The sequence below is a fragment of the Grammomys surdaster genome, unplaced genomic scaffold (genome assembly GCF_004785775.1).
Source record: "Grammomys surdaster isolate TR1022 unplaced genomic scaffold, NIH_TR_1.0 67, whole genome shotgun sequence".
Classification (NCBI taxonomy): Eukaryota; Metazoa; Chordata; class Mammalia; order Rodentia; family Muridae; genus Grammomys; species Grammomys surdaster.
The window spans coordinates 11,234,098-11,245,341 of record NW_021604569.1 but is presented as its reverse complement, the minus strand read 5'-3'; positions in this window follow the sequence as shown (position 1 = coordinate 11,245,341).

Here is an 11,244-nt window from a genome sequence, read left to right as displayed (position 1 = left end):
GTGAAGCATAAGTGAGAGCATTATGCCTGTTGGTAAACCCAATGTGTTGAATTGCTTGCATTGTTAGCCTTGTGTATCCATGAGATCCCTGTGACAGTCAGTGTCTTACTGGGTTGGTATCTGGCCTGAGGATGAGGGGGTCTGGGAAGCCACAGAAAGAAGTACCATTGTTAGCAAAGCCATATAAAGTCTGCTTTCATACTTGAGCTATGGAGAACAAAGACCTTTGAGCATTACATGGTAACTTCTTCTGTGTTGTGTGTACAGTGCTTTTCCCATCCAAGCTTATGTGTGAGGTGTGATTACTGACTGCAGATAATTGAGAGATTAGAATTTTTTGTTTCCAGCAACATTGTTTTTCACAACACTTTGTCCATATCGAGTACATGAAGGGATGATAATGGATATTAATAAATTTAATATACATATACACTGAAAATGAATGACTGATGTCAACAGTTGAAATAGTCGATCTGGGGAAGAGATTAAGTGGAAAAAATGTTAAAATTACACCATTCCAGAAGAATGCAAGAAGAAATCAGAAGTCCTTTATTCAAAACCCCACCTTCCTGAAGAGATGGTTTAATGAGTAAGAGGACTCTTCTTCACATGTATCTAAGAACCTCACATGTGAAACACATCTGGCCTGTCCCAGTCAAACTATCATGATCAATAACTAAAGGAAAACCACTCCAAGAAATGAGGAGTCAGTGAACAATGGGACTGAAGAGACCAGACGAGGGCTCCCAAAATAAGGTCATGTTTTTCCAGTAAGTCTACCACAAGACCTCGGGAGAAACACAGCAAATGTTCAGATAGGACAAGTCACAAATGAAATCACCCAAAAAGGCTTTCTTAATGATTAAATATTGTTCCCATCAGACTGTATCTGAAGTAAGTCTTCATAAGAACATAGCAACTACTCCCTAGACCCAGTAAGATATAGAAAATAGATTACTTCTATTTATTTTAACAGTCATCAATTTCACTTTGTCAGGACTACATGAAATACAAACAGGTGTAAGAATTCATTATTGCCTCATGTAATAGGTCTGGGATGTAGCTCAGTGGTAGAGCACCTGCCTAGCATTGTACAGCCCTGATGTTCATGTCTTCCATGATAATACTGTGGAGGGGGACGAAGTCATTGAGAGTGAATACACCATTGGGTCAGAGCATAGACATGGGAAACAGGAAAGAGGGCTGGATTCAACATTGTTTGTTTAAAACTTTAAGTAGATTTATTCATTTTATTTTAAGAGTGTTTTTCCTGCGTGTGTGTGCATCAGTTTATGCTTCATGCCCAAGGAGGTCAGAAATAGGAATTAGATGCCTGGAATCAGAGTTGCTGATTGTTATGAACCACCCTATAGGTGCTGGGAGTTGAACCCAGGTCTTCTGCAAGAGTAACAAGTGCTAAGCCATCTCCATCCCAGCTTTGTCGGTATAAAATATTATTGACACACGGCCATGCCCAGTTGTATACTATCGTCTAATGGCTGTTTTCCGTTGCTCATAGTGCAGAGTAGAATAGTTTCAATGATTGCATTGTCCACAAAGCTTAACATATTTAGTATCAATCAAAATCCTTTACAAAAAAATCCTGGCAATCTATGGCTTTCTAGCTTCCTGGAAACAGGAGACCACTTTTCTTCCAATTCTTGGTCAAAGGCATGGGAATGGCAGACTTATGTACTTACTGACTTATAGACTGTAAGCATAACAACAAGGAGATAGGTAGAAAGGAGGACAGCTGCTTGCAGGAATGAGGCTTCTAGAGGAACCAAGAAAAGGCAAGAAAAGCCAGAGCAAGGTCCTCATTGGGTCTCCTTGAAGGAGCAAGAGGAGCAGCTACTAGAAGCATCCAGTGTCTTTGTCTGTCTCAATGTATTCCTTTTGCATGCCACTGCAGCCCATTTCAATGTTTTATTTCTTCAACCCTCCAAGCATTACCAAACAGTTATTATCTGAGCTTCTAACAAACAATTATTCCAGCTCCTAATTTATATTTCAATCATTTTAACTACTGATCATATGATCACACCCAGGCTCTGATCACATTAGTGCCATTAACTATGCAGCAACCAATAAAATCTGCATGAAAGACTCACTCCATATATACTCCCTTAGCACAATTTATTAAAATAATGTCGACTATTAACATTTAAACTAAATGTAATATATATATTTAATATAAAATTTCTCATTACTGTGATTAATAAAATTTTTACTGTATGCTGATATTTAGTTAGAGGAAATGAACAAGTTAAGCCAACTGAAGTATTTCAGTTACATTAATTTAATTAAATATAACTTTTTACATTATGTAGAATTACGTATATACCACTGATAGTTCTAACATATTTAAGGAATCAAGAAATAGAATGCCATTATCAAAGTTACAATTAAATCATCACAGGTCTTTACAGACAAAGTACACTGTCTCTCCCTCCTGAAGACCCCTCACTTTCCCAGATAGGCCCTAAGGAATAACACCAGCTAAAAAACAAGACTAATAGATGGATTTTCCTTCTTCAAATAGTTTGTTTTTAAGTTCTCTCTCTCTCTCTCTCTCTCTCTCTCTCTCTCTCTCTCTCTCTCTCTCTCTCTTTCTGTGTGTGTGTGTGTGTGTCTGTGTGTGTGTGTGAGTGTGTATAGGGAAACTGAGAGAGAGGGTGGAGTTGACACAAAATGCAAAACAATTGCCAATTTGGCTCTTTGGCCATCTGCTTATAAACAGAAACATCTCCCAAAATGACTCTAATGTGTAGATGTTGATCAATCCACTTTCTTCCTTCTGGCTCTTGCATCAGGATCCAGGTAGATATTACTTCCCTGATACTTCCTAACTGAGGGGCCTGGGATAGTTCATGTTGATTTCTATCCGTCAGTAAAATGGAATGGGGGGATAAAACAAGCCAGCCTTCAATTGCTCTCCCTCTGAGCTGTGTACCATCACAGCTGCCTAGGCGGTGTTTATATGATGTTATGTCTTTTCTGAACACGTGCACATGGCTTGTGTGGTTTATGACCATCTGCCCCTCTGGAGTACCTCTCAGGCTGCTCCTTCTTTCTCTCTTGATGTCTGTTTGTGACTTTCTCCTAACTTCAATCTGCCCCATGAGGATTTAATGTGAATGAGAAGAGGTCTGGGAAGGTGGCTCTGTTGATAAAATGCTTACCATGCAAGCATGAGAAGATAAGAACCTGAATTTGGGATCCCAACCCCCAGGTAAAAAAACCACCTAGAAGCAGGTGTAATCCTAGCACAAGAATGGAGAGGCAGAGAGTCTCCATGGTGCCATGACTTCTTGACTAAGTCCTAGAAACCTGCCGCGGTCAATGAAGGAACACTGAAAGGATAGACACATAGACACACAACAGCTGGGAGCAGGCAGGCTGTAGAACAGCTACAGGTCCAGCCATCTGGGAGGAAGAAGCTATATTTGGGAGTTTCTGCATACACTGGTTTTAGATAAAGGTCAATCCATAGTAACATGCATGCTTGTACCAGAATAAGGCTTTACTATTTTCTATGGATCTGGGGATAAAGTCTTTGACATGGCTGTGCTCATGCACTAACATTTTCTTAGGATTTCCTTACTTTCCCACACTGGGGCTTGCTGGCGACCTAGTCTTACTGGATTGGTGAGTTTCAGATTCAGTGAGAGTGCCTCCCTACAAAAATAAGATGAAGGAAAAATAGAGGAAGACACACACAGAGAGATACATACATACATACATACATACATACATACATACATACACACACAGATACATAAATAAATATGATGGATACATAGATAGATTGATGATTCGTACATTACATACTTACATACATACATACATACATACATAGATGTATAGATACATGGGTACATAGCGAGTAGTGCACAAATGGTGAACATTGGTGTCACAGTTTACTGTCCACATAACCATGCAGAGATACTTGGGTTATTTAAGCCTTGACTTCCATTCCTATCAGTGGGATTACCAATAATAATAAGTATTGGCAGTTGTGGATATTAAATGATTGCTGAAGATAAGTGCTTGGAAATATAGCCTTCACTAATAGTACAACCACAATGCTCTTGACAACAAAGAAGGCAATAACTCAGAATAAAAGTGCCCGTGTGCTTGGGACTGATAATGCTTCAATTGTAAAAGGGACACGAGAGGCGAGTCCCAGACACAAACACTGTCCTCTGGAAAGAAACAAGGTGGCTTTCCCCACTTTGTCCTGTTTCCAACAATGAGACAAAACTCCAACTCCCTTTCTATTCTTTGACACTAGCATGTCCAATGAGACAAGCCCTGCCTGGGGACGCCATGGCACCCCTCCTCAGACTGTCGATTTGTTTTTAAAAAACCTTTTGTTTGGGAATGGCTGAAGCTACAAGTCTAACCAGAAACACAAATTCAACATGAAAGATGAGAATCTGCCCTTGGAATCTACTCAGATACCCTGAGAGCCCCGATGATTGATAACTTGGTTTCACGCTCCAAGGAAAGGTGCTTCTGCTTCTGCTGCTGAGAAGGGCCAAAGATGAGCTGAATATAAAACCCTAGCACTGAGGCTGAGATCAGTACTAATTACTGTAATTCTTAAACTGAGAGGCTAACCAGGATGCAGCCTGAATTATCACCAAATCTCCGTAATAGATGTGGACAGGAAAATCTCAGAAAAGATCCCAGCTAATAGGCTGGAACAGATATTCCCACACCAAATCCATCCCAATCAGGTGGATGTATCTGGAAAAGACAGCCAGGCTACAACAGGAGGCAATCATTAAATGCAGCACCGTGAACTTCTGGAGGCAGAAAAGAGGAGGTGGCTGCCACTTCCCATCTTGCTATGCGGGGCCTTTGAGCATCTACTTGCTGCATCCCTCCCCTTCATTCAGCAATAATTTGAACTGAAGGCAGCGTTGTTCAGGGAGAACCCTTCCAATGGCGACTTCTCCTCCTCTTTTCATAATGAACTGGCTAATCACACTTATGTCCTTACCTCTGTCACATCTCCAGGCCCATAACGCTTACTGTATTTCATAGTTACATTAGAAGGGCCTTTCTTTTCTGTTACTTAACTTCCACACCCCACACCCAAATCCCTTCTCTCCTTGCAACTTCACTACAAGGTACTGTTAGGGACTGGTACTTGGGGCTCTGGATTTGGACCCCCGATCTAAATTCTGAGCCCAGCACAGAATAACTTGGGAAAATACCTTGAGCTCTCTTTCTTTGGGGTTCTCATCTACAAAATGAGGACCGTACAGTCCAAATTTCCTTGAGGTGAGAAAGGTAATACAAGTCAAATGAGCTTACACAAGTGGAGGGCAAGTTCATTGTTGATAACTTGAACATTGAAGAGCTCAAGGTGATTTAGGAGTCATCACCAGCACCACCACCAGCAGCCTCATCATCATCACCATCACCACCACCAGGAGCAGCCTTGTTCCAGGATTCCCAGATTCCAATATTACAGGGTATTTTAAGAATGATTTCTTGCTTATTTTACTTCCCAAATGTTAACAATGTTTTATTTTAAAGCCTTATTGTCCTTGTTTACACTCAGTGATTTTTTTCTCAAATCAGTTTTTAGACTTATTTTAATACAACTGTGTCTTACATCTAGCTAATGGACCACTTCCTCCAAGGCTACTCTTCCTCCTCTCTATGTTTCCTTTAAGTACAGTCTCACTTTCAAGTATGGAATCAGAACTTCAGATTCATATTGTTTGTCCCTACTTTCAAATGAAGCACCTTCTTTAGGGGTGTGTGTGTGTGATTTTTTTATTTTCCTATTTGCCCTGTTTGAGTCCCTTTTACTGGTATGATTATGTATTTTCACATTTATCTTTTTCTTGTGAAAGTGAAATCTGGTTTACGTTTACCTTCCAGAATGTCTACTGACCTTTAACGAACACTACAGTCTAAAATAATGTATGTTCTGAAATTAATCACCATAATAGCATTGTAAAACTAGCAAGGTGCCCAATAGATCTCATATAGTTTTCCGGTGAACTGTACAGAGTCAATGGCAATGTGTAAGGATGTCAGTGACAATAGTAGTGGCTGGAAGCATTAACCCCAAGATAGGAAAGAATGAAAGAGAGAGAGAGAGAGAGAGAGAGAGAGAGAGAGAGAGAGAACAGACTATGGACTCAGAAGCGAAAAAAGGGGGGGTGTCTTTAGCCAGTCAGAGTTCATGAGACAAATTAGCTATACGGACATTGTTGGATGAAAGTTTTTGTAAGTCTTATGTTGTTTTGTTTTATCTATATTTTAAAAGAAAACATTATTTTTAATACTTAAATATTGTGGCTGCATGTATTTATAAACAAATGGTCACAGTATCCAAGCAAATGAACCCAACCCTCATCTTATATATTTTAAGTAAGTCTGAAAGCTTGGGTGAAGAGATTGTAAAAGTTTTAAGGGTCCAGACAAGGATTGTGACATCTTACCAGTACATGGATCTGATGACAGTCATAAGCAGAACAGCTTGGGGAAGATAGTCTGGATCCACAGGGGAAGATGCTGGAGATACAGACTCATTAAAAAACTTCAGTAATGGGTTGAAACAGAAGTGATGCAGGTTTAAATCAGTGTGTGTGTGTCTAGGGAGAATAAAGCACCTTAGGTTAATATTAAAGGATTCAGAAATTGATCAGATATGGAACTCCAAGTCAAAAATATTGCTGAGAGCATTGTGCCAGCAAGGCAGATCTATGAGCCCTCAGTGTGATAGAGAAGAGGCACCTATGCCTTGAACTCAAAACCCACCCTTGGATCCATTGGCACAGGCTATATGAAGCAGACCATCCTGACAGAGGGGGTGAGATGGGACATAGCTGTTCAGCTCATGGCATGCAGGAAGGAGAGAACAATACAAAGAAGGATCCAGGGCAAGATATATACATACCTGGTATCCTCCTTCTCTAACTAAGCCTAGCTTCTGGAAGTTTCCATCATCTTACAGTACTTGCATCCAACTATGATCCACCTCTACATTGATCTGTTGACTGGGTCAAAGCTTCCATGACCCAATCAGTTCTCAGTGATTGGACTCACCAGCTACCAGCCAAGTCTGCAGCACACACTCAAACCCCAATACATAGACATGGTTTGTATTGGCTCTGCTGTTATACTGCGGTATCTAAAGGGACTAGAAACTCAGAACTGATGGAAATAAATTTGGGAATTTCAGGTGCAGAAGAGTAGGTGGAGCAAAATTTCATATAGGTGTAGGAAGAACCCACTGCCTTTCAGAGAACTCGGTCACAGAAAGATTAGTCACTGCGATGGTGAGAAATAGTGACAAGTCCTAAACAGAGTTAGCAGTTAGCAGAGGAGCACTGGCAATTTAAAATAAAGTTTTAATCAGATAATGGGAGGCAATTTATGGTCATAAGAAGTGGGCATAAAAGATACTTCATTTGAGCATTTAATAAAAAATGCCTAAGCCACTCTTGTTTTTATGATATTTACTAGGCAGATGGTAAACAGATAAAGTACAATTGAGAAGAAAAACTCTGGTAGCAGGGTGCTTTGTATCTAGCTAAGATGCTTGTCACCTAGGATATAAAAGGCCCTAATACAAACTAAAGACAGAAAAGTTATATGTTTTGTATTTAGGACCAGCCAAGACTTAATCTGAGTGAAGTATTAACCAAACATGGAGGGATATTAGTATCGAACTCTTTAAAAACTAGCATAGTTAAATGCAAACCCTGAGATATTAAATTCATGCAAAATCCAGTTCTACAACTTATCTTCAAAACAGGAAAATAGAACAAAGTTCATTTCACAGTTCCCAGGCACCACCTCTCCCTGAGTTCTTTAAGTGCCACAGCCTCAGAGCTGAAGTCCTGTGCAGAGAGACCAAGCTTTCTAGTTTGCCCTATTTGCTCATGCTCCCAGAAGATCCTAATCATCCACTTAGTTCTCCAAACTCACATTCAGATACAGTTTCATATCTCCTTAGGAAGCCTAACAGCGTAGTCACCAAACCCTTCAGTTTGATTTAAGGTACCTGAGTCTATAACCTCCAGGAACTAATGCCAATTAAAGGAAACTGAAAAATATGTCTTTTTGGTGGAGATGCATGATGAGAAATTAGGTTCATAGTATCATATGTCAAGGCCAGAATGTTCTTCCCCAGGCTTCTCCACATTTGCTGACTATGGTGAAGAATGATGTCTGTACAGCAGGATCTTGCTTGAGAAGGATGCAATGTGGCCTCATGTTGACTGTGAGCTACTGAAGCTTTGAGGATTCAAAGCCCAGGAAACAAAGTACATGCGTCCATCCTGCTTTCACTGTCTCGCCCAGACTTGGTTCTCCCAGTTCATCTTGTCTTATTGTCTTTGTCTGTTTGAAGGAGAAATGCTTTATTTTTGCTGAAATCTTCAGATTGTACTCCATCATAGACAGGAAGTCGGGGCAGCAGGAATTTAGATGAAACAGCTAGTTTCATCATATGCACAAGCTGGAGCATAAAGAAATGAATGTATACATGCCTGTTACCCAGTTCTCTCTATACTTTTAGCTTCAGGACTGACGGGCTCTTACATGTCTACACATGACATCTGCACTATGTGAGAAGAGATCTATCAGGAAAAGAGAGGCACATTACAACAACAAACACAAAACAAAAGAAGAAAAGGGAAGCCAGGTCAGCAATAATTAAGCTACACTTAAAACCGAATCAATTTTCTGAATGTACCAGAATGCTCTGAGATTTACAGATCTGGTTGCCTAATTCATCCATCTGCCAAGCTAAAGGTTGTGGGAGAACTCTGAGCCACAATGAACCAGACCAGTGGGCCCATCTTCCTAATGGGGTCACCCTTTAATACATTAGTCCCTCAGATTATGGTGATTTCCCAACCACAAAATTATTCCACTGCTACCTCATAACTGTAATTTTGCTACTGTTATGAATCATAATGTAAATATCTACTACGCAGGATATCTTGTATGTGACCCACCTCCCCACCAAGGGGTCACAATCCACAAGAGAACTGCTGATCTAGACCCAAAAGCTCTCTACAGAAAATCATCTTCACGCAATCACAGTTGCAAGCCCAGTCAAGCCAAAATGATGTGCATAATTCAAATCCAAGTAGATTAGCTCCTGGGACATTCTCATATCAAAATCTGTCTGGACTCAGATGCCACAAAGTGATAAGCATGATTTCTTCTATTAATAACTGAGCATGTGCTTTCTAAAATAGTAGAGAAATTGTCTCATCCTGATTTGTTGTGTGAGGCTGAATTTTGAAGAGCTGTACCTTTCAATTCTACCCCGAGCTTAAAATACGGTGCACCTGGGCAATCTGGCTCTCTCCAGGGACTGCACTAACTCCGCAAGTTTTATGAATCTAAAGTCCACCATATGGAACAACAATGCCATTAAAATGGGCATTAAAAAGATTTGTTCACTCAGCTAGATTTAGGCAGATAATAACGCTTGGCACTTATATACTGCCTTTCACCTGTCTACTTTAAAGTAAGCAATTTGTAAACATATATTGTTGCGAACTTCTTCCAAACCAGAAGTGTGCTAGCTACAGAAAACAGTTCCTGCCTACCACACTCTCAGTCCAAACCACAATAGAGAAATGACAGAAATCAAAAGACAGAATGAAGCAGTGAAAAGGTGTTCTTTAGCATATTATTTCATACAAAGAGTAACCGCAGCTCCTCTCCTTGGGGAAAGAAGAGGAGAGAGGCAGAGCACCTGGCATGTGTTTGCTTTGTCTTATCTAGCCTTGGATCCACAAATCCAGAGTTTTCATAATAAGTACAAAACTGTTACTTAAATTAACTGCGAATGAAATTGGTTGAGACCTCATAACCATTTCTGTATTACTAATTCAGTCTTCTGACGATAAGAATTAATAGGATTTCTATGCAATTTCAATTAGCTTTTCTATAAATGTCATTTTGCTTACATGTCTAATTTTTATGTCTATTTTGCAATAGATCATAAACTCAAAGCAATAATTCACTGTGTCTTCTAAACTACTAGCACCTTTCACAGCTTAATGTGTGTATATAATCTAATACATTCCCTTCTCCCTGTCATCTGACTATGTATTGCCTCCTCCTCTGTATATACAACTTCTTCTTTGTGATTTCTTTTCTTGCACAGATGAAAAGAATTTTAAGAAATAAATTTTATATAGCCAAGAGAAAAAGTGCACTCCCAACTGCTTTAACCTATCGCACAACATCTTAATATAGATTACTAAGCATAAGCAGACGTTAAAATGTATTCTAAATTATATATGCACATATCAAAGTCTGTTAAGGGAATAAGACAAAAGCTGGAGTATAACATTTGAATATGAGGAGGTATAAATGGAACCAGTAGATGAAGTAAACTGTTCAATTACATACTATATGAGGAAATAGAAAAATAGAGTCAAGTATCTTACATACTTAAATAATATCTTAGTTGAAATTCCATATTACCAAATTTCAAATTTCACTGTTTAAAGAGGTTGTGTATCATTAGCACAGAGGTTATAATGCCAAAGAAGAGAACTGTAACTCCAAGGTTACATGAACGAGACAGTTAAACAAATGAGCCACGTACTCAGATGTGCAATAACAAGAAGGAGTCCATAAAATACAATAGTTAGTTAGGATTTGCATCTAAAGCCAATCATTTCCTTAAGCACATAAGCATATAGGCTTAAATACTTATATACAAACATGGTAAAACGTGTGCAGACCAGCATGTTCCTAACTCCAGAAACTGAACTCTAGTATTACCCTAAAAACTGGACAACACACATGAGCCCTTGAAAGTGGTCACTGGCCCTCAGGGCTAAGCAATTATTTTCACACCCCAAAGTAGGTCAAGTGTGGACAATATCTCACTTCTTGATAGAAAATGGAGATGTCAAATATATTTTTTCTTTTACAGGAAATAGAATTCTCACATATCGTGATTACAGTTTCCCTGCTGTCTATTCCTCTTAGTTCCTACATTCCTTGCCTCCTTTCCATATCCACCCTCTTTTTGTCTGTCATTAGAAAACAAACGGGCTTCTAAGGAATTCAAATAAAATCAAATGTAAGAAGACAAAACAAAATTATACACATTGCAATAGGACAAAAACAAACAATAGGAGGGAAAGAAAAAAAGAATCAGAGAGATTTTAAGCTCTGAATATTTGATTTTAATTTTTTTAGACCTTATGCACTTCTGCTAATTAAAATGTCCTCATT